General features: G+C 47.4%; 18 non-coding genes across 18 annotated transcripts; all 18 read right to left on the bottom strand.

Moving 5' to 3' along the window:
• Nucleotides 1-935: 935 nt before the first annotated feature.
• On the bottom strand, nt 936-1,099 carry LOC134959083 (U1 spliceosomal RNA). Its single transcript, XR_010187168.1, has one exon. It is a non-coding gene; the product is annotated as a U1 spliceosomal RNA (small nuclear RNA).
• A 1,236-nt stretch (nt 1,100-2,335) lies between these two features.
• Nucleotides 2,336-2,499, bottom strand: LOC134956919 (U1 spliceosomal RNA). Its single transcript, XR_010186296.1, has one exon. It is a non-coding gene; the product is annotated as a U1 spliceosomal RNA (small nuclear RNA).
• Nucleotides 2,500-3,735: 1,236 nt separating this feature from the next.
• On the bottom strand, nt 3,736-3,899 carry LOC134958752 (U1 spliceosomal RNA). Its single transcript, XR_010187106.1, has one exon. It is a non-coding gene; the product is annotated as a U1 spliceosomal RNA (small nuclear RNA).
• Nucleotides 3,900-5,135: 1,236 nt separating this feature from the next.
• Nucleotides 5,136-5,299, bottom strand: LOC134956926 (U1 spliceosomal RNA). Its single transcript, XR_010186304.1, has one exon. It is a non-coding gene; the product is annotated as a U1 spliceosomal RNA (small nuclear RNA).
• Nucleotides 5,300-6,535: 1,236 nt separating this feature from the next.
• On the bottom strand, nt 6,536-6,699 carry LOC134958327 (U1 spliceosomal RNA). Its single transcript, XR_010186960.1, has one exon. It is a non-coding gene; the product is annotated as a U1 spliceosomal RNA (small nuclear RNA).
• A 1,236-nt stretch (nt 6,700-7,935) lies between these two features.
• LOC134959305 (U1 spliceosomal RNA) lies at nt 7,936-8,099 on the bottom strand. The gene has a single exon (XR_010187359.1). It is a non-coding gene; the product is annotated as a U1 spliceosomal RNA (small nuclear RNA).
• A 1,236-nt stretch (nt 8,100-9,335) lies between these two features.
• On the bottom strand, nt 9,336-9,499 carry LOC134956934 (U1 spliceosomal RNA). The gene has a single exon (XR_010186313.1). It is a non-coding gene; the product is annotated as a U1 spliceosomal RNA (small nuclear RNA).
• A 1,236-nt stretch (nt 9,500-10,735) lies between these two features.
• Nucleotides 10,736-10,899, bottom strand: LOC134957800 (U1 spliceosomal RNA). The gene has a single exon (XR_010186750.1). It is a non-coding gene; the product is annotated as a U1 spliceosomal RNA (small nuclear RNA).
• Nucleotides 10,900-12,135: 1,236 nt separating this feature from the next.
• Nucleotides 12,136-12,299, bottom strand: LOC134956950 (U1 spliceosomal RNA). The gene has a single exon (XR_010186330.1). It is a non-coding gene; the product is annotated as a U1 spliceosomal RNA (small nuclear RNA).
• Nucleotides 12,300-13,539: 1,240 nt separating this feature from the next.
• LOC134958304 (U1 spliceosomal RNA) lies at nt 13,540-13,703 on the bottom strand. The gene has a single exon (XR_010186940.1). It is a non-coding gene; the product is annotated as a U1 spliceosomal RNA (small nuclear RNA).
• A 1,240-nt stretch (nt 13,704-14,943) lies between these two features.
• Nucleotides 14,944-15,107, bottom strand: LOC134956956 (U1 spliceosomal RNA). Its single transcript, XR_010186336.1, has one exon. It is a non-coding gene; the product is annotated as a U1 spliceosomal RNA (small nuclear RNA).
• A 1,240-nt stretch (nt 15,108-16,347) lies between these two features.
• On the bottom strand, nt 16,348-16,511 carry LOC134958392 (U1 spliceosomal RNA). Its single transcript, XR_010186987.1, has one exon. It is a non-coding gene; the product is annotated as a U1 spliceosomal RNA (small nuclear RNA).
• A 1,236-nt stretch (nt 16,512-17,747) lies between these two features.
• Nucleotides 17,748-17,911, bottom strand: LOC134956966 (U1 spliceosomal RNA). Its single transcript, XR_010186345.1, has one exon. It is a non-coding gene; the product is annotated as a U1 spliceosomal RNA (small nuclear RNA).
• Nucleotides 17,912-19,147: 1,236 nt separating this feature from the next.
• LOC134956972 (U1 spliceosomal RNA) lies at nt 19,148-19,311 on the bottom strand. Its single transcript, XR_010186348.1, has one exon. It is a non-coding gene; the product is annotated as a U1 spliceosomal RNA (small nuclear RNA).
• A 1,236-nt stretch (nt 19,312-20,547) lies between these two features.
• Nucleotides 20,548-20,711, bottom strand: LOC134959139 (U1 spliceosomal RNA). Its single transcript, XR_010187220.1, has one exon. It is a non-coding gene; the product is annotated as a U1 spliceosomal RNA (small nuclear RNA).
• A 1,236-nt stretch (nt 20,712-21,947) lies between these two features.
• LOC134957794 (U1 spliceosomal RNA) lies at nt 21,948-22,111 on the bottom strand. Its single transcript, XR_010186749.1, has one exon. It is a non-coding gene; the product is annotated as a U1 spliceosomal RNA (small nuclear RNA).
• Nucleotides 22,112-23,347: 1,236 nt separating this feature from the next.
• Nucleotides 23,348-23,511, bottom strand: LOC134957807 (U1 spliceosomal RNA). The gene has a single exon (XR_010186751.1). It is a non-coding gene; the product is annotated as a U1 spliceosomal RNA (small nuclear RNA).
• Nucleotides 23,512-24,747: 1,236 nt separating this feature from the next.
• LOC134958470 (U1 spliceosomal RNA) lies at nt 24,748-24,911 on the bottom strand. Its single transcript, XR_010187014.1, has one exon. It is a non-coding gene; the product is annotated as a U1 spliceosomal RNA (small nuclear RNA).
• Nucleotides 24,912-25,772: the final 861 nt, after the last annotated feature.

Raw genomic sequence — 25,772 nt, forward strand, 5'->3', positions numbered from 1 at the left:
TATGAAAAGCAACAGGCAGTGCACCGTCCTATGTCTCAATGGGTACTTAAATTGGAAAATAAAATATAAAAGGCAGCTTGAGATTTAACCCCCTCGCTGCTGAGGGTTTTCTCATCCTCGCACCGAGACCATTTTCCGACGTTAGCGCTCGTCCGAACGTCGTCGTCACGGATTTCTTTTTATTTATTTTTTCTTTCTTTCTTATCCCCCCTGCGGCACTCACACAAATTATACCTTGGTTTTTGTTTGTTTGTTTTTTCTTTCAAAAGACTTTGTAGTCTCAAAAAAGCCATTAGTCTTTTTACTGATTTGAACACGTCAAAAGTTGTTTCACCCAAATGGCCCAAAAAGCGTATTTCTCAAGCAAGTGAACCAAAAGCAAATGTGATTTTTTTTCTTTTGTCCCCCGTCTTATAAGCACCATAGACAAATACTTTGTGTTTTGCCACCAATCCACCTGCCCAAAATCTGCACGCAAACCAAAAATGCTCTCTTTCTTCTAGTTTTCGCCGCCTCAATTTAAACGCTTACTATGTGTAGGAAGACTACGGCAGCCCAGCGAGGCCTACCATTTTACAAAGTAGACAAGCTACTGCATGAAATGAGGGAGCAAAGTTTTTTTTCTCTCTCCCCCTCATATCTGACACAATCTGGGGGCCTACTTTACAAAGCAAGTGAAACCGTGTGGGTCCTGCAGCGCCCTGTATTGGTTGTATATGCGAAGCACAGTACAAGGCCGGAAAAAGCAAGGAAGCATGCAGCCAGCGCACAGGAGAAGAGATGAGAAGAGAGCGCTGAGTGAAAGATAGAAGCGCACCTTAACGGGCACAGGGGTCCAGTGGAGGGAGGGTTGAAATGAAGAAAAGGATGGAAACAGCAAAGGAAGAGACAGCACCAGAAGCACACAGAAAGATCTGACTTTTACCAGAGATGATCAGGGGAAAGCGCGAACGCAGTCCCCCACTACCACAAATTATGCAGTCAAGTTTCCCGCATTTGGGGAAATTGCAGGGGTCAGCACACCGGGAGTGCAATGGATGAGCCTCGCCCTGGGAGAACCACCTTCGTGATCATGGTATCTCCCCTGCCAGGTAAGTATGAGTTGGACTAGGGCTCAGGAGGGCCCCTGCTTGGGCACACCCCCGTCAAGTGAAGGAGGTTGACCGGAGCCATGACAAGTGAACTCTCGGCAGGGGACGGGAAAAGAAAACTGCAGGGAGGCTGCATCTCTTCACGTTGACATGGGAAGGCGGAAGGGTGACTGTTCCTGAAGCACCCCCAAACTATGCGCACAACTAGTGCAAATCCTTCCCAGGGCACACTGCAGCAGATGAATTTGCATACCGTCATGTCATAAAAGCAGTCGGGCACAGTTACAGTAGCTGCAACCCTCATCTCCATATGAAAAGCAACAGGCAGTGCACCGTCCTATGTCTCAATGGGTTCTTAAATTGGAAAATAAAATATAAAAGGCAGCTTGAGATTTAACCCCCTCGCTGCTGAGGGTTTTCTCATCCTCGCACCGAGACCATTTTCCGACGTTAGCGCTCGTCCGAACGTCGTCGTCACGGATTTCTTTTTATTTATTTTTTCTTTCTTTCTTATCCCCCCTGCGGCACTCACACAAATTATACCTTGGTTTTTGTTTGTTTGTTTTTTCTTTCAAAAGACTTTGTAGTCTCAAAAAAGCCATTAGTCTTTTTACTGATTTGAACACGTCAAAAGTTGTTTCACCCAAATGGCCCAAAAAGCGTATTTCTCAAGCAAGTGAACCAAAAGCAAATGTGATTTTTTTTCTTTTGTCCCCCGTCTTATAAGCACCATAGACAAATACTTTGTGTTTTGCCACCAATCCACCTGCCCAAAATCTGCACGCAAACCAAAAATGCTCTCTTTCTTCTAGTTTTCGCCGCCTCAATTTAAACGCTTACTATGTGTAGGAAGACTACGGCAGCCCAGCGAGGCCTACCATTTTACAAAGTAGACAAGCTACTGCATGAAATGAGGGAGCAAAGTTTTTTTTGTCTCTCCCCCTCATATCTGACACAATCTGGGGGCCTACTTTACAAAGCAAGTGAAACCGTGTGGGTCCTGCAGCGCCCTGTATTGGTTGTATATGCGAAGCACAGTACAAGGCCGGAAAAAGCAAGGAAGCATGCAGCCAGCGCACAGGAGAAGAGATGAGAAGAGAGCGCTGAGTGAAAGATAGAAGCGCACCTTAACGGGCACAGGGGTCCAGTGGAGGGAGGGTTGAAATGAAGAAAAGGATGGAAACAGCAAAGGAAGAGACAGCACCAGCAGCACACAAAAAGATCTGACTTTTACCAGAGATGATCAGGGGAAAGCGCGAACGCAGTCCCCCACTACCACAAATTATGCAGTCGAGTTTCCCGCATTTGGGGAAATCGCAGGGGTCAGCACACCCGGAGTGCAATGGATGAGCCTCGCCCTGGGAGAACCACCTTCGTGATCATGGTATCTCCCCTGCCAGGTAAGTATGAGTTGGACTAGGGCTCAGGAGGGCCCCTGCTTGGGCACACCCCCGTCAAGTGAAGGAGGTTGACCGGAGCCATGACAAGTGAACTCTCGGCAGGGGACGGGAAAAGAAAACTGCAGGGAGGCTGCATCTCTTCACGTTGACATGGGAAGGCGGAAGGGTGACTGTTCCTGAAGCACCCCCAAACTATGCGCACAACTAGTGCAAATCCTTCCCAGGGCACACTGCAGCAGATGAATTTGCATACCGTCATGTCATAAAAGCAGTCGGGCACAGTTACAGTAGCTGCAACCCTCATCTCCATATGAAAAGCAACAGGCAGTGCACCGTCCTATGTCTCAATGGGTTCTTAAATTGGAAAATAAAATATAAAAGGCAGCTTGAGATTTAACCCCCTCGCTGCTGAGGGTTTTCTCATCCTCGCACCGAGACCATTTTCCGACGTTAGCGCTCGTCCGAACGTCGTCGTCACGGATTTCTTTTTATTTATTTTTTCTTTCTTTCTTATCCCCCCTGCGGCACTCACACAAATTATACCTTGGTTTTTGTTTGTTTGTTTTTTCTTTCAAAAGACTTTGTAGTCTCAAAAAAGCCATTAGTCTTTTTACTGATTTGAACACGTCAAAAGTTGTTTCACCCAAATGGCCCAAAAAGCGTATTTCTCAAGCAAGTGAACCAAAAGCAAATGTGATTTTTTTTCTTTTGTCCCCCGTCTTATAAGCACCATAGACAAATACTTTGTGTTTTGCCACCAATCCACCTGCCCAAAATCTGCACGCAAACCAAAAATGCTCTCTTTCTTCTAGTTTTCGCCGCCTCAATTTAAACGCTTACTATGTGTAGGAAGACTACGGCAGCCCAGCGAGGCCTACCATTTTACAAAGTAGACAAGCTACTGCATGAAATGAGGGAGCAAAGTTTTTTTTCTCTCTCCCCCTCATATCTGACACAATCTGGGGGCCTACTTTACAAAGCAAGTGAAACCGTGTGGGTCCTGCAGCGCCCTGTATTGGTTGTATATGCGAAGCACAGTACAAGGCCGGAAAAAGCAAGGAAGCATGCAGCCAGCGCACAGGAGAAGAGATGAGAAGAGAGCGCTGAGTGAAAGATAGAAGCGCACCTTAACGGGCACAGGGGTCCAGTGGAGGGAGGGTTGAAATGAAGAAAAGGATGGAAACAGCAAAGGAAGAGACAGCACCACCAGCACACAAAAAGATCTGACTTTTACCAGAGATGATCAGGGGAAAGCGCGAACGCAGTCTCCCACTACCACAAATTATGCAGTCGAGTTTCCCGCATTTGGGGAAATCGCAGGGGTCAGCACACCCGGAGTGCAATGGATGAGCCTCGCCCTGGGAGAACCACCTTCGTGATCATGGTATCTCCTCTGCCAGGTAAGTATGAGTTGGACTAGGGCTCAGGAGGGCCCCTGCTTGGGCACACCCCCGTCAAGTGAAGGAGGTTGACCGGAGCCATGACAAGTGAACTCTCGGCAGGGGACGGGAAAAGAAAACTGCAGGGAGGCTGCATCTCTTCACGTTGACATGGGAAGGCGGAAGGGTGACTGTTCCTGAAGCACCCCCAAACTATGCGCACAACTAGTGCAAATCCTTCCCAGGGCACACTGCAGCAGATGAATTTGCATACCGTCATGTCATAAAAGCAGTCGGGCACAGTTACAGTAGCTGCAACCCTCATCTCCATATGAAAAGCAACAGGCAGTGCACCGTCCTATGTCTCAATGGGTTCTTAAATTGGAAAATAAAATATAAAAGGCAGCTTGAGATTTAACCCCCTCGCTGCTGAGGGTTTTCTCATCCTCGCACCGAGACCATTTTCCGACGTTAGCGCTCGTCCGAACGTTGTCGTCACGGATTTATTTTTATTTATTTTTTCTTTCTTTCTTATCCCCCCTGCGGCACTCACACAAATTATACCTTGGTTTTTGTTTGTTTGTTTTTTCTTTCAAAAGACTTTGTAGTCTCAAAAAAGCCATTAGTCTTTTTACTGATTTGAACACGTCAAAAGTTGTTTCACCCAAATGGCCCAAAAAGCGTATTTCTCAAGCAAGTGAACCAAAAGCAAATGTGATTTTTTTTCTTTTGTCCCCCGTCTTATAAGCACCATAGACAAATACTTTGTGTTTTGCCACCAATCCACCTGCCCAAAATCTGCACGCAAACCAAAAATGCTCTCTTTCTTCTAGTTTTCGCCGCCTCAATTTAAACGCTTACTATGTGTAGGAAGACTACGGCAGCCCAGCGAGGCCTACCATTTTACAAAGTAGACAAGCTACTGCATGAAATGAGGGAGCAAAGTTTTTTTTCTCTCTCCCCCTCATATCTGACACAATCTGGGGGCCTACTTTACAAAGCAAGTGAAACCGTGTGGGTCCTGCAGCGCCCTGTATTGGTTGTATATGCGAAGCACAGTACAAGGCCGGAAAAAGCAAGGAAGCATGCAGCCAGCGCACAGGAGAAGAGATGAGAAGAGAGCGCTGAGTGAAAGATAGAAGCGCACCTTAACGGGCACAGGGGTCCAGTGGAGGGAGGGTTGAAATGAAGAAAAGGATGGAAACAGCAAAGGAAGAGACAGCACCACCAGCACACAAAAAGATCTGACTTTTACCAGAGATGATCAGGGGAAAGCGCGAACGCAGTCCCCCACTACCACAAATTATGCAGTCGAGTTTCCCGCATTTGGGGAAATCGCAGGGGTCAGCACACCCGGAGTGCAATGGATGAGCCTCGCCCTGGGAGAACCACCTTCGTGATCATGGTATCTCCCCTGCCAGGTAAGTATGAGTTGGACTAGGGCTCAGGAGGGCCCCTGCTTGGGCACACCCCCGTCAAGTGAAGGAGGTTGACCGGAGCCATGACAAGTGAACTCTCGGCAGGGGACGGGAAAAGAAAACTGCAGGGAGGCTGCATCTCTTCACGTTGACATGGGAAGGCGGAAGGGTGACTGTTCCTGAAGCACCCCCAAACTATGCGCACAACTAGTGCAAATCCTTCCCAGGGCACACTGCAGCAGATGAATTTGCATACCGTCATGTCATAAAAGCAGTCGGGCACAGTTACAGTAGCTGCAACCCTCATCTCCATATGAAAAGCAACAGGCAGTGCACCGTCCTATGTCTCAATGGGTTCTTAAATTGGAAAATAAAATATAAAAGGCAGCTTGAGATTTAACCCCCTCGCTGCTGAGGGTTTTCTCATCCTCGCACCGAGACCATTTTCCGACGTTAGCGCTCGTCCGAACGTTGTCGTCACGGATTTATTTTTATTTATTTTTTCTTTCTTTCTTATCCCTCCTGCGGCACTCACACAAATTATACCTTGGTTTTTGTTTGTTTGTTTTTTCTTTCAAAAGACTTTGTAGTCTCAAAAAAGCCATTAGTCTTTTTACTGATTTGAACACGTCAAAAGTTGTTTCACCCAAATGGCCCAAAAAGCGTATTTCTCAAGCAAGTGAACCAAAAGCAAATGTGATTTTTTTTCTTTTGTCCCCCGTCTTATAAGCACCATAGACAAATACTTTGTGTTTTGCCACCAATCCACCTGCCCAAAATCTGCACGCAAACCAAAAATGCTCTCTTTCTTCTAGTTTTCGCCGCCTCAATTTAAACGCTTACTATGTGTAGGAAGACTACGGCAGCCCAGCGAGGCCTACCATTTTACAAAGTAGACAAGCTACTGCATGAAATGAGGGAGCAAAGTTTTTTTTCTCTCTCCCCCTCATATCTGACACAATCTGGGGGCCTACTTTACAAAGCAAGTGAAACCGTGTGGGTCCTGCAGCGCCCTGTATTGGTTGTATATGCGAAGCACAGTACAAGGCCGGAAAAAGCAAGGAAGCATGCAGCCAGCGCACAGGAGAAGAGATGAGAAGAGAGCGCTGAGTGAAAGATAGAAGCGCACCTTAACGGGCACAGGGGTCCAGTGGAGGGAGAGTTGAAATGAAGAAAAGGATGGAAACAGCAAAGGAAGAGACAGCACCAGCAGCACACAAAAAGATCTGACTTTTACCAGAGATGATCAGGGGAAAGCGCGAACGCAGTCCCCCACTACCACAAATTATGCAGTCGAGTTTCCCGCATTTGGGGAAATCGCAGGGGTCAGCACACCCGGAGTGCAATGAATGAGCCTCGCCCTGGGAGAACCACCTTCATGATCATGGTATCTCCCCTGCCAAGTAAGTATGAGTTGGACTAGGGCTCAGGAGGGCCCCTGCTTGGGCACACCCCCGTCAAGTGAAGGAGGTTGACCGGAGCCATGACAAGTGAACTCTCGGCAGGGGACGGGAAAAGAAAACTGCAGGGAGGCTGCATCTCTTCACGTTGACATGGGAAGGCGGAAGGGTGACTGTTCCTGAAGCACCCCCAAACTATGCGCACAACTAGTGCAAATCCTTCCCAGGGCACACTGCAGCAGATGAATTTGCATACCGTCATGTCATAAAAGCAGTCGGGCACAGTTACAGTAGCTGCAACCCTCATCTCCATATGAAAAGCAACAGGCAGTGCACCGTCCTATGTCTCAATGGGTACTTAAATTGGAAAATAAAATATAAAAGGCAGCTTGAGATTTAACCCCCTCGCTGCTGAGGGTTTTCTCATCCTCGCACCGAGACCATTTTCCGACGTTAGCGCTCGTCCGAACGTCGTCGTCACGGATTTCTTTTTATTTATTTTTTCTTTCTTTCTTATCCCCCCTGCGGCACTCACACAAATTATACCTTGGTTTTTGTTTGTTTGTTTTTTCTTTCAAAAGACTTTGTAGTCTCAAAAAAGCCATTAGTCTTTTTACTGATTTGAACACGTCAAAAGTTGTTTCACCCAAATGGCCCAAAAAGCGTATTTCTCAAGCAAGTGAACCAAAAGCAAATGTGATTTTTTTTCTTTTGTCCCCCGTCTTATAAGCACCATAGACAAATACTTTGTGTTTTGCCACCAATCCACCTGCCCAAAATCTGCACGCAAACCAAAAATGCTCTCTTTCTTCTAGTTTTCGCCGCCTCAATTTAAACGCTTACTATGTGTAGGAAGACTACGGCAGCCCAGCGAGGCCTACCATTTTACAAAGTAGACAAGCTACTGCATGAAATGAGGGAGCAAAGTTTTTTTTCTCTCTCCCCCTCATATCTGACACAATCTGGGGGCCTACTTTACAAAGCAAGTGAAACCGTGTGGGTCCTGCAGCGCCCTGTATTGGTTGTATATGCGAAGCACAGTACAAGGCCGGAAAAAGCAAGGAAGCATGCAGCCAGCGCACAGGAGAAGAGATGAGAAGAGAGCGCTGAGTGAAAGATAGAAGCGCACCTTAACGGGCACAGGGGTCCAGTGGAGGGAGGGTTGAAATGAAGAAAAGGATGGAAACAGCAAAGGAAGAGACAGCACCAGAAGCACACAGAAAGATCTGACTTTTACCAGAGATGATCAGGGGAAAGCGCGAACGCAGTCCCCCACTACCACAAATTATGCAGTCAAGTTTCCCGCATTTGGAGAAATCGCAAGGGTCAGCACACCGGGAGTGCAATGGATGAGCCTCGCCCTGGGAGAACCACCTTCGTGATCATGGTATCTCCCCTGCCAGGTAAGTATGAGTTGGACTAGGGCTCAGGAGGGCCCCTGCTTGGGCACACCCCCGTCAAGTGAAGGAGGTTGACCGGAGCCATGACAAGTGAACTCTCGGCAGGGGACGGGAAAAGAAAACTGCAGGGAGGCTGCATCTCTTCACGTTGACATGGGAAGGCGGAAGGGTGACTGTTCCTGAAGCACCCCCAAACTATGCGCACAACTAGTGCAAATCCTTCCCAGGGCACACTGCAGCAGATGAATTTGCATACCGTCATGTCATAAAAGCAGTCGGGCACAGTTACAGTAGCTGCAACCCTCATCTCCATATGAAAAGCAACAGGCAGTGCACCGTCCTATGTCTCAATGGGTTCTTAAATTGGAAAATAAAATATAAAAGGCAGCTTGAGATTTAACCCCCTCGCTGCTGAGGGTTTTCTCATCCTCGCACCGAGACCATTTTCCGACGTTAGCGCTCGTCCGAACGTCGTCGTCACGGATTTCTTTTTATTTATTTTTTCTTTCTTTCTTATCCCCCCTGCGGCACTCACACAAATTATACCTTGGTTTTTGTTTGTTTGTTTTTTCTTTCAAAAGACTTTGTAGTCTCAAAAAAGCCATTAGTCTTTTTACTGATTTGAACACGTCAAAAGTTGTTTCACCCAAATGGCCCAAAAAGCGTATTTCTCAAGCAAGTGAACCAAAAGCAAATGTGATTTTTTTTCTTTTGTCCCCCGTCTTATAAGCACCATAGACAAATACTTTGTGTTTTGCCACCAATCCACCTGCCCAAAATCTGCACGCAAACCAAAAATGCTCTCTTTCTTCTAGTTTTCGCCGCCTCAATTTAAACGCTTACTATGTGTAGGAAGACTACGGCAGCCCAGCGAGGCCTACCATTTTACAAAGTAGACAAGCTACTGCATGAAATGAGGGAGCAAAGTTTTTTTTGTCTCTCCCCCTCATATCTGACACAATCTGGGGGCCTACTTTACAAAGCAAGTGAAACCGTGTGGGTCCTGCAGCGCCCTGTATTGGTTGTATATGCGAAGCACAGTACAAGGCCGGAAAAAGCAAGGAAGCATGCAGCCAGCGCACAGGAGAAGAGATGAGAAGAGAGCGCTGAGTGAAAGATAGAAGCGCACCTTAACGGGCACAGGGGTCCAGTGGAGGGAGGGTTGAAATGAAGAAAAGGATGGAAACAGCAAAGGAAGAGACAGCACCAGCAGCACACAAAAAGATCTGACTTTTACCAGAGATGATCAGGGGAAAGCGCGAACGCAGTCCCCCACTACCACAAATTATGCAGTCGAGTTTCCCGCATTTGGGGAAATCGCAGGGGTCAGCACACCCGGAGTGCAATGGATGAGCCTCGCCCTGGGAGAACCACCTTCGTGATCATGGTATCTCCCCTGCCAGGTAAGTATGAGTTGGACTAGGGCTCAGGAGGGCCCCTGCTTGGGCACACCCCCGTCAAGTGAAGGAGGTTGACCGGAGCCATGACAAGTGAACTCTCGGCAGGGGACGGGAAAAGAAAACTGCAGGGAGGCTGCATCTCTTCACGTTGACATGGGAAGGCGGAAGGGTGACTGTTCCTGAAGCACCCCCAAACTATGCGCACAACTAGTGCAAATCCTTCCCAGGGCACACTGCAGCAGATGAATTTGCATACCGTCATGTCATAAAAGCAGTCGGGCACAGTTACAGTAGCTGCAACCCTCATCTCCATATGAAAAGCAACAGGCAGTGCACCGTCCTATGTCTCAATGGGTTCTTAAATTGGAAAATAAAATATAAAAGGCAGCTTGAGATTTAACCCCCTCGCTGCTGAGGGTTTTCTCATCCTCGCACCGAGACCATTTTCCGACGTTAGCGCTCGTCCGAACGTCGTCGTCACGGATTTCTTTTTATTTATTTTTTCTTTCTTTCTTATCCCCCCTGCGGCACTCACACAAATTATACCTTGGTTTTTGTTTGTTTGTTTTTTCTTTCAAAAGACTTTGTAGTCTCAAAAAAGCCATTAGTCTTTTTACTGATTTGAACACGTCAAAAGTTGTTTCACCCAAATGGCCCAAAAAGCGTATTTCTCAAGCAAGTGAACCAAAAGCAAATGTGATTTTTTTTCTTTTGTCCCCCGTCTTATAAGCACCATAGACAAATACTTTGTGTTTTGCCACCAATCCACCTGCCCAAAATCTGCACGCAAACCAAAAATGCTCTCTTTCTTCTAGTTTTCGCCGCCTCAATTTAAACGCTTACTATGTGTAGGAAGACTACGGCAGCCCAGCGAGGCCTACCATTTTACAAAGTAGACAAGCTACTGCATGAAATGAGGGAGCAAAGTTTTTTTTCTCTCTCCCCCTCATATCTGACACAATCTGGGGGCCTACTTTACAAAGCAAGTGAAACCGTGTGGGTCCTGCAGCGCCCTGTATTGGTTGTATATGCGAAGCACAGTACAAGGCCGGAAAAAGCAAGGAAGCATGCAGCCAGCGCACAGGAGAAGAGATGAGAAGAGAGCGCTGAGTGAAAGATAGAAGCGCACCTTAACGGGCACAGGGGTCCAGTGGAGGGAGGGTTGAAATGAAGAAAAGGATGGAAACAGCAAAGGAAGAGACAGCACCACCAGCACACAAAAAGATCTGACTTTTACCAGAGATGATCAGGGGAAAGCGCGAACGCAGTCCCCCACTACCACAAATTATGCAGTCGAGTTTCCCGCATTTGGGGAAATCGCAGGGGTCAGCACACCCGGAGTGCAATGGATGAGCCTCGCCCTGGGAGAACCACCTTCGTGATCATGGTATCTCCTCTGCCAGGTAAGTATGAGTTGGACTAGGGCTCAGGAGGGCCCCTGCTTGGGCACACCCCCGTCAAGTGAAGGAGGTTGACCGGAGCCATGACAAGTGAACTCTCGGCAGGGGACGGGAAAAGAAAACTGCAGGGAGGCTGCATCTCTTCACGTTGACATGGGAAGGCGGAAGGGTGACTGTTCCTGAAGCACCCCCAAACTATGCGCACAACTAGTGCAAATCCTTCCCAGGGCACACTGCAGCAGATGAATTTGCATACCGTCATGTCATAAAAGCAGTCGGGCACAGTTACAGTAGCTGCAACCCTCATCTCCATATGAAAAGCAACAGGCAGTGCACCGTCCTATGTCTCAATGGGTTCTTAAATTGGAAAATAAAATATAAAAGGCAGCTTGAGATTTAACCCCCTCGCTGCTGAGGGTTTTCTCATCCTCGCACCGAGACCATTTTCCGACGTTAGCGCTCGTCCGAACGTTGTCGTCACGGATTTATTTTTATTTATTTTTTCTTTCTTTCTTATCCCCCCTGCGGCACTCACACAAATTATACCTTGGTTTTTGTTTGTTTGTTTTTTCTTTCAAAAGACTTTGTAGTCTCAAAAAAGCCATTAGTCTTTTTACTGATTTGAACACGTCAAAAGTTGTTTCACCCAAATGGCCCAAAAAGCGTATTTCTCAAGCAAGTGAACCAAAAGCAAATGTGATTTTTTTTCTTTTGTCCCCCGTCTTATAAGCACCATAGACAAATACTTTGTGTTTTGCCACCAATCCACCTGCCCAAAATCTGCACGCAAACCAAAAATGCTCTCTTTCTTCTAGTTTTCGCCGCCTCAATTTAAACGCTTACTATGTGTAGGAAGACTACGGCAGCCCAGCGAGGCCTACCATTTTACAAAGTAGACAAGCTACTGCATGAAATGAGGGAGCAAAGTTTTTTTTGTCTCTCCCCCTCATATCTGACACAATCTGGGGGCCTACTTTACAAAGCAAGTGAAACCGTGTGGGTCCTGCAGCGCCCTGTATTGGTTGTATATGCGAAGCACAGTACAAGGCCGGAAAAAGCAAGGAAGCATGCAGCCAGCGCACAGGAGAAGAGATGAGAAGAGAGCGCTGAGTGAAAGATAGAAGCGTACCTTAACGGGCACAGGGGTCCAGTGGAGGGAGAGTTGAAATGAAGAAAAGGATGGAAACAGCAAAGGAAGAGACAGCACCAGCAGCACACAAAAAGATCTGACTTTTACCAGAGATGATCAGGGGAAAGCGCGAACGCAGTCCCCCACTACCACAAATTATGCAGTCGAGTTTCCCGCATTTGGGGAAATCGCAGGGGTCAGCACACCCGGAGTGCAATGGATGAGCCTCGCCCTGGGAGAACCACCTTCGTGATCATGGTATCTCCCCTGCCAGGTAAGTATGAGTTGGACTAGGGCTCAGGAGGGCCCCTGCTTGGGCACACCCCCGTCAAGTGAAGGAGGTTGACCGGAGCCATGACAAGTGAACTCTCGGCAGGGGACGGGAAAAGAAAACTGCAGGGAGGCTGCATCTCTTCACGTTGACATGGGAAGGCGGAAGGGTGACTGTTCCTGAAGCACCCCCAAACTATGCGCACAACTAGTGCAAATCCTTCCCAGGGCACACTGCAGCAGATGAATTTGCATACCGTCATGTCATAAAAGCAGTCGGGCACAGTTACAGTAGCTGCAACCCTCATCTCCATATGAAAAGCAACAGGCAGTGCACCGTCCTATGTCTCAATGGGTTCTTAAATTGGAAAATAAAATATAAAAGGCAGCTTGAGATTTAACCCCCTCGCTGCTGAGGGTTTTCTCATCCTCGCACCGAGCTAGACCATTTTCCGACGTTAGCGCTCGTCCGAACGTCGTCGTCACGGATTTCTTTTTATTTATTTTTTCTTTCTTTCTTATCCCCCCTGCGGCACTCACACAAATTATACCTTGGTTTTTGTTTGTTTGTTTTTTCTTTCAAAAGACTTTGTAGTCTCAAAAAAGCCATTAGTCTTTTTACTGATTTGAACACGTCAAAAGTTGTTTCACCCAAATGGCCCAAAAAGCGTATTTCTCAAGCAAGTGAACCAAAAGCAAATGTGATTTTTTTTCTTTTGTCCCCCGTCTTATAAGCACCATAGACAAATACTTTGTGTTTTGCCACCAATCCACCTGCCCAAAATCTGCACGCAAACCAAAAATGCTCTCTTTCTTCTAGTTTTCGCCGCCTCAATTTAAACGCTTACTATGTGTAGGAAGACTACGGCAGCCCAGCGAGGCCTACCATTTTACAAAGTAGACAAGCTACTGCATGAAATGAGGGAGCAAAGTTTTTTTTCTCTCTCCCCCTCATATCTGACACAATCTGGGGGCCTACTTTACAAAGCAAGTGAAACCGTGTGGGTCCTGCAGCGCCCTGTATTGGTTGTATATGCGAAGCACAGTACAAGGCCGGAAAAAGCAAGGAAGCATGCAGCCAGCGCACAGGAGAAGAGATGAGAAGAGAGCGCTGAGTGAAAGATAGAAGCGCACCTTAACGGGCACAGGGGTCCAGTGGAGGGAGGGTTGAAATGAAGAAAAGGATGGAAACAGCAAAGGAAGAGACAGCACCAGCAGCACACAAAAAGATCTGACTTTTACCAGAGATGATGAGGGGAAAGCGCGAACGCAGTCCCCCACTACCACAAATTATGCAGTCGAGTTTCCCGCATTTGGGGAAATCGCAAGGGTCAGCACACCCGGAGTGCAATGAATGAGCCTCGCCCTGGGAGAACCACCTTCATGATCATGGTATCTCCCCTGCCAGGTAAGTATGAGTTGGACTAGGGCTCAGGAGGGCCCCTGCTTGGGCACACCCCCGTCAAGTGAAGGAGGTTGACCGGAGCCATGACAAGTGAACTCTCGGCAGGGGACGGGAAAAGAAAACTGCAGGGAGGCTGCATCTCTTCACGTTGACATGGGAAGGCGGAAGGGTGACTGTTCCTGAAGCACCCCCAAACTATGCGCACAACTAGTGCAAATCCTTCCCAGGGCACACTGCAGCAGATGAATTTGCATACCGTCATGTCATAAAAGCAGTCGGGCACAGTTACAGTAGCTGCAACCCTCATCTCCATATGAAAAGCAACAGGCAGTGCACCGTCCTATGTCTCAATGGGTTCTTAAATTGGAAAATAAAATATAAAAGGCAGCTTGAGATTTAACCCCCTCGCTGCTGAGGGTTTTCTCATCCTCGCACCGAGCGAGACCATTTTCCGACGTTAGCGCTCGTCCGAACGTCGTCGTCACGGATTTCTTTTTATTTATTTTTTCTTTCTTTCTTATCCCCCCTGCGGCACTCACACAAATTATACCTTGGTTTTTGTTTGTTTGTTTTTTCTTTCAAAAGACTTTGTAGTCTCAAAAAAGCCATTAGTCTTTTTACTGATTTGAACACGTCAAAAGTTGTTTCACCCAAATGGCCCAAAAAGCGTATTTCTCAAGCAAGTGAACCAAAAGCAAATGTGATTTTTTTTCTTTTGTCCCCCGTCTTATAAGCACCATAGACAAATACTTTGTGTTTTGCCACCAATCCACCTGCCCAAAATCTGCACGCAAACCAAAAATGCTCTCTTTCTTCTAGTTTTCGCCGCCTCAATTTAAACGCTTACTATGTGTAGGAAGACTACGGCAGCCCAGCGAGGCCTACCATTTTACAAAGTAGACAAGCTACTGCATGAAATGAGGGAGCAAAGTTTTTTTTGTCTCTCCCCCTCATATCTGACACAATCTGGGGGCCTACTTTACAAAGCAAGTGAAACCGTGTGGGTCCTGCAGCGCCCTGTATTGGTTGTATATGCGAAGCACAGTACAAGGCCGGAAAAAGCAAGGAAGCATGCAGCCAGCGCACAGGAGAAGAGATGAGAAGAGAGCGCTGAGTGAAAGATAGAAGCGCACCTTAACGGGCACAGGGGTCCAGTGGAGGGAGGGTTGAAATGAAGAAAAGGATGGAAACAGCAAAGGAAGAGACAGCACCACCAGCACACAAAAAGATCTGACTTTTACCAGAGATGATCAGGGGAAAGCGCGAACGCAGTCCCCCACTACCACAAATTATGCAGTCGAGTTTCCCGCATTTGGGGAAATCGCAGGGGTCAGCACACCCGGAGTGCAATGGATGAGCCTCGCCCTGGGAGAACCACCTTCGTGATCATGGTATCTCCCCTGCCAGGTAAGTATGAGTTGGACTAGGGCTCAGGAGGGCCCCTGCTTGGGCACACCCCCGTCAAGTGAAGGAGGTTGACCGGAGCCATGACAAGTGAACTCTCGGCAGGGGACGGGAAAAGAAAACTGCAGGGAGGCTGCATCTCTTCACGTTGACATGGGAAGGCGGAAGGGTGACTGTTCCTGAAGCACCCCCAAACTATGCGCACAACTAGTGCAAATCCTTCCCAGGGCACACTGCAGCAGATGAATTTGCATACCGTCATGTCATAAAAGCAGTCGGGCACAGTTACAGTAGCTGCAACCCTCATCTCCATATGAAAAGCAACAGGCAGTGCACCGTCCTATGTCTCAATGGGTTCTTAAATTGGAAAATAAAATATAAAAGGCAGCTTGAGATTTAACCCCCTCGCTGCTGAGGGTTTTCTCATCCTCGCACCGAGCGAGACCATTTTCCGACGTTAGCGCTCGTCCGAACGTCGTCGTCACGGATTTCTTTTTATTTATTTTTTCTTTCTTTCTTATCCCCCCTGCGGCACTCACACAAATTATACCTTGGTTTTTGTTTGTTTGTTTTTTCTTTCAAAAGACTTTGTAGTCTCAAAAAAGCCATTAGTCTTTTTACTGATTTGAACACGTCAAAAGTTGTTTCACCCAAATGGCCCAAAAAGCGTATTTCTCAAGCAAGTGAACCAAAAGCAAATGTGATTTTTTTTCTTTTGTCCCCCGTCTTATAAGCACCATAGACAAATACTTTGTGTTTTGCCACCAATCCACCTGCCCAAAATCTGCACGCAAACCAAAAATGCTCTCTTTCTTCTAGTTTTCGCCGCCTCAATTTAAACGCTTACTATGTGTAGGAAGACTACGGCAGCCCAGCGAGGCCTACCATTTTACAAAGTAGACAAGCTACTGCATGAAATGAGGGAGCAAAGTTTTTTTTCTCTCTCCCCCTCATATCTGACACAATCTGGGGGCCTACTTTACAAAGCAAGTGAAACCGTGTGGGTCCTGCAGCGCCCTGTATTGGTTGTATATGCGAAGCACAGTACAAGGCCGGAAAAAGCAAGGAAGCATGCAGCCAGCGCACAGGAGAAGAGATGAGAAGAGAGCGCTGAGTGAAAGATAGAAGCGCACCTTAACGGGCACAGGGGTCCAGTGGAGGGAGGGTTGAAATGAAGAAAAGGATGGAAACAGCAAAGGAAGAGACAGCACCAGCAGCACACAAAAAGATCTGACTTTTACCAGAGATGATGAGGGGAAAGCGCGAACGCAGTTCCCCACTACCACAAATTATGCAGTCGAGTTTCCCGCATTTGGGGAAATCGCAGGGGTCAGCACACCCGGAGTGCAATGAATGAGCCTCGCCCTGGGAGAACCACCTTCATGATCATGGTATCTCCCCTGCCAGGTAAGTATGAGTTGGACTAGGGCTCAGGAGGGCCCCTGCTTGGGCACACCCCCGTCAAGTGAAGGAGGTTGACCGGAGCCATGACAAGTGAACTCTCGGCAGGGGACGGGAAAAGAAAACTGCAGGGAGGCTGCATCTCTTCACGTTGACATGGGAAGGCGGAAGGGTGACTGTTCCTGAAGCACCCCCAAACTATGCGCACAACTAGTGCAAATCCTTCCCAGGGCACACTGCAGCAGATGAATTTGCATACCGTCATGTCATAAAAGCAGTCGGGCACAGTTACAGTAGCTGCAACCCTCATCTCCATATGAAAAGCAACAGGCAGTGCACCGTCCTATGTCTCAATGGGTTCTTAAATTGGAAAATAAAATATAAAAGGCAGCTTGAGATTTAACCCCCTCGCTGCTGAGGGTTTTCTCATCCTCGCACCGAGACCATTTTCCGACGTTAGCGCTCGTCCGAACGTCGTCGTCACGGATTTCTTTTTATTTATTTTTTCTTTCTTTCTTATCCCCCCTGCGGCACTCACACAAATTATACCTTGGTTTTTGTTTGTTTGTTTTTTCTTTCAAAAGACTTTGTAGTCTCAAAAAAGCCATTAGTCTTTTTACTGATTTGAACACGTCAAAAGTTGTTTCACCCAAATGGCCCAAAAAGCGTATTTCTCAAGCAAGTGAACCAAAAGCAAATGTGATTTTTTTTCTTTTGTCCCCCGTCTTATAAGCACCATAGACAAATACTTTGTGTTTTGCCACCAATCCACCTGCCCAAAATCTGCACGCAAACCAAAAATGCTCTCTTTCTTCTAGTTTTCGCCGCCTCAATTTAAACGCTTACTATGTGTAGGAAGACTACGGCAGCCCAGCGAGGCCTACCATTTTACAAAGTAGACAAGCTACTGCATGAAATGAGGGAGCAAAGTTTTTTTTCTCTCTCCCCCTCATATCTGACACAATCTGGGGGCCTACTTTACAAAGCAAGTGAAACCGTGTGGGTCCTGCAGCGCCCTGTATTGGTTGTATATGCGAAGCACAGTACAAGGCCGGAAAAAGCAAGGAAGCATGCAGCCAGCGCACAGGAGAAGAGATGAGAAGAGAGCGCTGAGTGAAAGATAGAAGCGCACCTTAACGGGCACAGGGGTCCAGTGGAGGGAGGGTTGAAATGAAGAAAAGGATGGAAACAGCAAAGGAAGAGACAGCACCACCAGCACACAAAAAGATCTGACTTTTACCAGAGATGATCAGGGGAAAGCGCGAACGCAGTCCCCCACTACCACAAATTATGCAGTCGAGTTTCCCGCATTTGGGGAAATCGCAGGGGTCAGCACACCCGGAGTGCAATGGATGAGCCTCGCCCTGGGAGAACCACCTTCGTGATCATGGTATCTCCCCTGCCAGGTAAGTATGAGTTGGACTAGGGCTCAGGAGGGCCCCTGCTTGGGCACACCCCCGTCAAGTGAAGGAGGTTGACCGGAGCCATGACAAGTGAACTCTCGGCAGGGGACGGGAAAAGAAAACTGCAGGGAGGCTGCATCTCTTCACGTTGACATGGGAAGGCGGAAGGGTGACTGTTCCTGAAGCACCCCCAAACTATGCGCACAACTAGTGCAAATCCTTCCCAGGGCACACTGCAGCAGATGAATTTGCAGACCGTCATGTCATAAAAGCAGTCGGGCACAGTTACAGTAGCTGCAACCCTCATCTCCATATGAAAAGCAACAGGCAGTGCACCGTCCTATGTCTCAATGGGTTCTTAAATTGGAAAATAAAATATAAAAGGCAGCTTGAGATTTAACCCCCTCGCTGCTGAGGGTTTTCTCATCCTCGCACCGAGACCATTTTCCGACGTTAGCGCTCGTCCGAACGTTGTCGTCACGGATTTATTTTTATTTATTTTTTCTTTCTTTCTTATCCCCCCTGCGGCACTCACACAAATTATACCTTGGTTTTTGTTTGTTTGTTTTTTCTTTCAAAAGACTTTGTAGTCTCAAAAAAGCCATTAGTCTTTTTACTGATTTGAACACGTCAAAAGTTGTTTCACCCAAATGGCCCAAAAAGCGTATTTCTCAAGCAAGTGAACCAAAAGCAAATGTGATTTTTTTTCTTTTGTCCCCCGTCTTATAAGCACCATAGACAAATACTTTGTGTTTTGCCACCAATCCACCTGCCCAAAATCTGCACGCAAACCAAAAATGCTCTCTTTCTTCTAGTTTTCGCCGCCTCAATTTAAACGCTTACTATGTGTAGGAAGACTACGGCAGCCCAGCGAGGCCTACCATTTTACAAAGTAGACAAGCTACTGCATGAAATGAGGGAGCAAAGTTTTTTTTCTCTCTCCCCCTCATATCTGACACAATCTGGGGGCCTACTTTACAAAGCAAGTGAAACCGTGTGGGTCCTGCAGCGCCCTGTATTGGTTGTATATGCGAAGCACAGTACAAGGCCGGAAAAAGCAAGGAAGCATGCAGCCAGCGCACAGGAGAAGAGATGAGAAGAGAGCGCTGAGTGAAAGATAGAAGCGCACCTTAACGGGCACAGGGGTCCAGTGGAGGGAGGGTTGAAATGAAGAAAAGGATGGAAACAGCAAAGGAAGAGACAGCACCACCAGCACACAAAAAGATCTGACTTTTACCAGAGATGATCAGGGGAAAGCGCGAACGCAGTCCCCCACTACCACAAATTATGCAGTCGAGTTTCCCGCATTTGGGGAAATCGCAGGGGTCAGCACACCCGGAGTGCAATGGATGAGCCTCGCCCTGGGAGAACCACCTTCGTGATCATGGTATCTCCCCTGCCAGGTAAGTATGAGTTGGACTAGGGCTCAGGAGGGCCCCTGCTTGGGCACACCCCCGTCAAGTGAAGGAGGTTGACCGGAGCCATGACAAGTGAACTCTCGGCAGGGGACGGGAAAAGAAAACTGCAGGGAGGCTGCATCTCTTCACGTTGACATGGGAAGGCGGAAGGGTGACTGTTCCTGAAGCACCCCCAAACTATGCGCACAACTAGTGCAAATCCTTCCCAGGGCACACTGCAGCAGATGAATTTGCATACCGTCATGTCATAAAAGCAGTCGGGCACAGTTACAGTAGCTGCAACCCTCATCTCCATATGAAAAGCAACAGGCAGTGCACCGTCCTATGTCTCAATGGGTTCTTAAATTGGAAAATAAAATATAAAAGGCAGCTTGAGATTTAACCCCCTCGCTGCTGAGGGTTTTCTCATCCTCGCACCGAGACCATTTTCCGACGTTAGCGCTCGTCCGAACGTTGTCGTCACGGATTTATTTTTATTTATTTTTTCTTTCTTTCTTATCCCCCCTGCGGCACTCACACAAATTATACCTTGGTTTTTGTTTGTTTGTTTTTTCTTTCAAAAGACTTTGTAGTCTCAAAAAAGCCATTAGTCTTTTTACTGATTTGAACACGTCAAAAGTTGTTTCACCCAAATGGCCCAAAAAGCGTATTTCTCAAGCAAGTGAACCAAAAGCAAATGTGATTTTTTTTCTTTTGTCCCCCGTCTTATAAGCACCATAGACAAATACTTTGTGTTTTGCCACCAATCCACCTGCCCAAAATCTGCACGCAAACCAAAAATGCTCTCTTTCTTCTAGTTTTCGCCGCCTCAATTTAAACGCTTACTATGTGTAGGAAGACTACGGCAGCCCAGCGAGGCCTACCATTTTACAAAGTAGACAAGCTACTGCATGAAATGAGGGAGCAAAGTTTTTTTTCTCTCTCCCCCTCATATCTGACACAATCTGGGGGCCTACTTTACAAAGCAAGTGAAACCGTGTGGGTCCTGCAGCGCCCTGTATTGGTTGTATATGCGAAGCACAGTACAAGGCCGGAAAAAGCAAGGAAGCATGCAGCCAGCGCACAGGAGAAGAGATGAGAAGAGAGCGCTGAGTGAAAGATAGAAGCGCACCTTAACGGGCACAGGGGTCCAGTGGAGGGAGGGTTGAAATGAAGAAAAGGATGGAAACAGCAAAGGAAGAGACAGCACCAGAAGCACACAGAAAGATCTGACTTTTACCAGAGATGATCAGGGGAAAGCGCGAACGCAGTCCCCCACTACCACAAATTATGCAGTCAAGTTTCCCGCATTTGGGGAAATCGCAGGGATCAGCACACCGGGAGTGCAATGGATGAGCCTCGCCCTGGGAGAACCACCTTCGTGATCATGGTATCTCCCCTGCCAGGTAAGTATGAGTTGGACTAGGGCTCAGGAGGGCCCCTGCTTGGGCACACCCCCGTCAAGTGAAGGAGGTTGACCGGAGCCATGACAAGTGAACTCTCGGCAGGGGACGGGAAAAGAAAACTGCAGGGAGGCTGCATCTCTTCACGTTGACATGGGAAGGCGGAAGGGTGACTGTTCCTGAAGCACCCCCAAACTATGCGCACAACTAGTGCAAATCCTTCCCAGGGCACACTGCAGCAGATGAATTTGCATACCGTCATGTCATAAAAGCAGTCGGGCACAGTTACAGTAGCTGCAACCCTCATCTCCATATGAAAAGCAACAGGCAGTGCACCGTCCTATGTCTCAATGGGTTCTTAAATTGGAAAATAAAATATAAAAGGCAGCTTGAGATTTAACCCCCTCGCTGCTGAGGGTTTTCTCATCCTCGCACCGAGACCATTTTCCGACGTTAGCGCTCGTCCGAACGTCGTCGTCACGGATTTCTTTTTATTTATTTTTTCTTTCTTTCTTATCCCCCCTGCGGCACTCACACAAATTATACCTTGGTTTTTGTTTGTTTGTTTTTTCTTTCAAAAGACTTTGTAGTCTCAAAAAAGCCATTAGTCTTTTTACTGATTTGAACACGTCAAAAGTTGTTTCACCCAAATGGCCCAAAAAGCGTATTTCTCAAGCAAGTGAACCAAAAGCAAATGTGATTTTTTTTCTTTTGTCCCCCGTCTTATAAGCACCATAGACAAATACTTTGTGTTTTGCCACCAATCCACCTGCCCAAAATCTGCACGCAAACCAAAAATGCTCTCTTTCTTCTAGTTTTCGCCGCCTCAATTTAAACGCTTACTATGTGTAGGAAGACTACGGCAGCCCAGCGAGGCCTACCATTTTACAAAGTAGACAAGCTACTGCATGAAATGAGGGAGCAAAGTTTTTTTTGTCTCTCCCCCTCATATCTGACACAATCTGGGGGCCTACTTTACAAAGCAAGTGAAACCGTGTGGGTCCTGCAGCGCCCTGTATTGGTTGTATATGCGAAGCACAGTACAAGGCCGGAAAAAGCAAGGAAGCATGCAGCCAGCGCACAGGAGAAGAGATGAGAAGAGAGCGCTGAGTGAAAGATAGAAGCGCACCTTAACGGGCACAGGGGTCCAGTGGAGGGAGGGTTGAAATGAAGAAAAGGATGGAAACAGCAAAGGAAGAGACAGCACCAGCAGCACACAAAAAGATCTGACTTTTACCAGAGATGATCAGGGGAAAGCGCGAACGCAATCCCCCACTACCACAAATTATGCAGTCGAGTTTCCCGCATTTGGGGAAATCGCAGGGGTCAGCACACCCGGAGTGCAATGGATGAGCCTCGCCCTGGGAGAACCACCTTTGTGATCATGGTATCTCCCCTGCCAGGTAAGTATGAGTTGGACTAGGGCTCAGGAGGGCCCCTGCTTGGGCACACCCCCGTCAAGTGAAGGAGGTTGACCGGAGCCATGACAAGTGAACTCTCGGCAGGGGACGGGAAAAGAAAACTGCAGGGAGGCTGCATCTCTTCACGTTGACATGGGAAGGCGGAAGGGTGACTGTTCCTGAAGCACCCCCAAACTATGCGCACAACTAGTGCAAATCCTTCCCAGGGCACACTGCAGCAGATGAATTTGCATACCGTCATGTCATAAAAGCAGTCGGGCACAGTTACAGTAGCTGCAACCCTCATCTCCATATGAAAAGCAACAGGCAGTGCACCGTCCTATGTCTCAATGGGTTCTTAAATTGGAAAATAAAATATAAAAGGCAGCTTGAGATTTAACCCCCTCGCTGCTGAGGGTTTTCTCATCCTCGCACCGAGACCATTTTCCGACGTTAGCGCTCGTCCGAACGTCGTCGTCACGGATTTCTTTTTATTTATTTTTTCTTTCTTTCTTATCCCCCCTGCGGCACTCACACAAATTATACCTTGGTTTTTGTTTGTTTGTTTTTTCTTTCAAAAGACTTTGTAGTCTCAAAAAAGCCATTAGTCTTTTTACTGATTTGAACACGTCAAAAGTTGTTTCACCCAAATGGCCCAAAAAGCGTATTTCTCAAGCAAGTGAACCAAAAGCAAATGTGATTTTTTTTCTTTTGTCCCCCGTCTTATAAGCACCATAGACAAATACTTTGTGTTTTGCCACCAATCCACCTGCCCAAAATCTGCACGCAAACCAAAAATGCTCTCTTTCTTCTAGTTTTCGCCGCCTCAATTTAAACGCTTACTATGTGTAGGAAGACTACGGCAGCCCAGCGAGGCCTACCATTTTACAAAGTAGACAAGCTACTGCATGAAATGAGGGAGCAAAGTTTTTTTTCTCTCTCCCCCTCATATCTGACACAATCTGGGGGCCTACTTTACAAAGCAAGTGAAACCGTGTGGGTCCTGCAGCGCCCTGTATTGGTTGTATATGCGAAGCACAGTACAAGGCCGGAAAAAGCAAGGAAGCATGCAGCCAGCGCACAGGAGAAGAGATGAGAAGAGAGCGCTGAGTGAAAGATAGAAGCGCACCTTAACGGGCACAGGGGTCCAGTGGAGGGAGGGTTGAAATGAAGAAAAGGATGGAAACAGCAAAGGAAGAGACAGCACCACCAGCACACAAAAAGATCTGACTTTTACCAGAGATGATCAGGGGAAAGCGCGAACGCAGTCCCCCACTACCACAAATTATGCAGTCGAGTTTCCCGCATTTGGGGAAATCGCAGGGGTCAGCACACCCGGAGTGCAATGGATGAGCCTCGCCCTGGGAGAACCACCTTCGTGATCATGGTATCTCCTCTGCCAGGTAAGTATGAGTTGGACTAGGGCTCAGGAGGGCCCCTGCTTGGGCACACCCCCGTCAAGTGAAGGAGGTTGACCGGAGCCATGACAAGTGAACTCTCGGCAGGGGACGGGAAAAGAAAACTGCAGGGAGGCTGCATCTCTTCACGTTGACATGGGAAGGCGGAAGGGTGACTGTTCCTGAAGCACCCCCAAACTATGCGCACAACTAGTGCAAATCCTTCCCAGGGCACACTGCAGCAGATGAATTTGCATACCGTCATGTCATAAAAGCAGTCGGGCACAGTTACAGTAGCTGCAACCCTCATCTCCATATGAAAAGCAACAGGCAGTGCACCGTCCTATGTCTCAATGGGTTCTTAAATTGGAAAATAAAATATAAAAGGCAGCTTGAGATTTAACCCCCTCGCTGCTGAGGGTTTTCTCATCCTCGCACCGAGACCATTTTCCGACGTTAGCGCTCGTCCGAACGTTGTCGTCACGGATTTATTTTTATTTATTTTTTCTTTCTTTCTTATCCCCCCTGCGGCACTCACACAAATTATACCTTGGTTTTTGTTTGTTTGTTTTTTCTTTCAAAAGACTTTGTAGTCTCAAAAAAGCCATTAGTCTTTTTACTGATTTGAACACGTCAAAAGTTGTTTCACCCAAATGGCCCAAAAAGCGTATTTCTCAAGCAAGTGAACCAAAAGCAAATGTGATTTTTTTTCTTTTGTCCCCCGTCTTATAAGCACCATAGACAAATACTTTGTGTTTTGCCACCAATCCACCTGCCCAAAATCTGCACGCAAACCAAAAATGCTCTCTTTCTTCTAGTTTTCGCCGCCTCAATTTAAACGCTTACTATGTGTAGGAAGACTACGGCAGCCCAGCGAGGCCTACCATTTTACAAAGTAGACAAGCTACTGCATGAAATGAGGGAGCAAAGTTTTTTTTGTCTCTCCCCCTCATATCTGACACAATCTGGGGGCCTACTTTACAAAGCAAGTGAAACCGTGTGGGTCCTGCAGCGCCCTGTATTGGTTGTATATGCGAAGCACAGTACAAGGCCGGAAAAAGCAAGGAAGCATGCAGCCAGCGCACAGGAGAAGAGATGAGAAGAGAGCGCTGAGTGAAAGATAGAAGCGTACCTTAACGGGCACAGGGGTCCAGTGGAGGGAGAGTTGAAATGAAGAAAAGGATGGAAACAGCAAAGGAAGAGACAGCACCAGCAGCACACAAAAAGATCTGACTTTTACCAGAGATGATCAGGGGAAAGCGCGAACGCAGTCCCCCACTACCACAAATTATGCAGTCGAGTTTCCCGCATTTGGGGAAATCGCAGGGGTCAGCACACCCGGAGTGCAATGGATGAGCCTCGCCCTGGGAGAACCACCTTCGTGATCATGGTATCTCTCCTGCCAGGTAAGTATGAGTTGGACTAGGGCTCAGGAGGGCCCCTGCTTGGGCACACCCCCGTCAAGTGAAGGAGGTTGACCGGAGCCATGACAAGTGAACTCTCGGCAGGGGACGGGAAAAGAAAACTGCAGGGAGGCTGCATCTCTTCACGTTGACATGGGAAGGCGGAAGGGTGACTGTTCCTGAAGCACCCCCAAACTATGCGCACAACTAGTGCAAATCCTTCCCAGGGCACACTGCAGCAGATGAATTTGCATACCGTCATGTCATAAAAGCAGTCGGGCACAGTTACAGTAGCTGCAACCCTCATCTCCATATGAAAAGCAACAGGCAGTGCACCGTCCTATGTCTCAATGGGTTCTTAAATTGGAAAATAAAATATAAAAGGCAGCTTGAGATTTAACCCCCTCGCTGCTGAGGGTTTTCTCATCCTCGCACCGAGACCATTTTCCGACGTTAGCGCTCGTCCGAACGTCGTCGTCACGGATTTCTTTTTATTTATTTTTTCTTTCTTTCTTATCCCCCCTGCGGCACTCACACAAATTATACCTTGGTTTTTGTTTGTTTGTTTTTTCTTTCAAAAGACTTTGTAGTCTCAAAAAAGCCATTAGTCTTTTTACTGATTTGAACACGTCAAAAGTTGTTTCACCCAAATGGCCCAAAAAGCGTATTTCTCAAGCAAGTGAACCAAAAGCAAATGTGATTTTTTTTCTTTTGTCCCCCGTCTTATAAGCACCATAGACAAATACTTTGTGTTTTGCCACCAATCCACCTGCCCAAAATCTGCACGCAAACCAAAAATGCTCTCTTTCTTCTAGTTTTCGCCGCCTCAATTTAAACGCTTACTATGTGTAGGAAGACTACGGCAGCCCAGC

This window comes from Pseudophryne corroboree, chromosome 1, assembly GCF_028390025.1.
Source record: "Pseudophryne corroboree isolate aPseCor3 chromosome 1, aPseCor3.hap2, whole genome shotgun sequence".
Lineage (NCBI taxonomy): Eukaryota > Metazoa > Chordata > Amphibia > Anura > Myobatrachidae > Pseudophryne > Pseudophryne corroboree.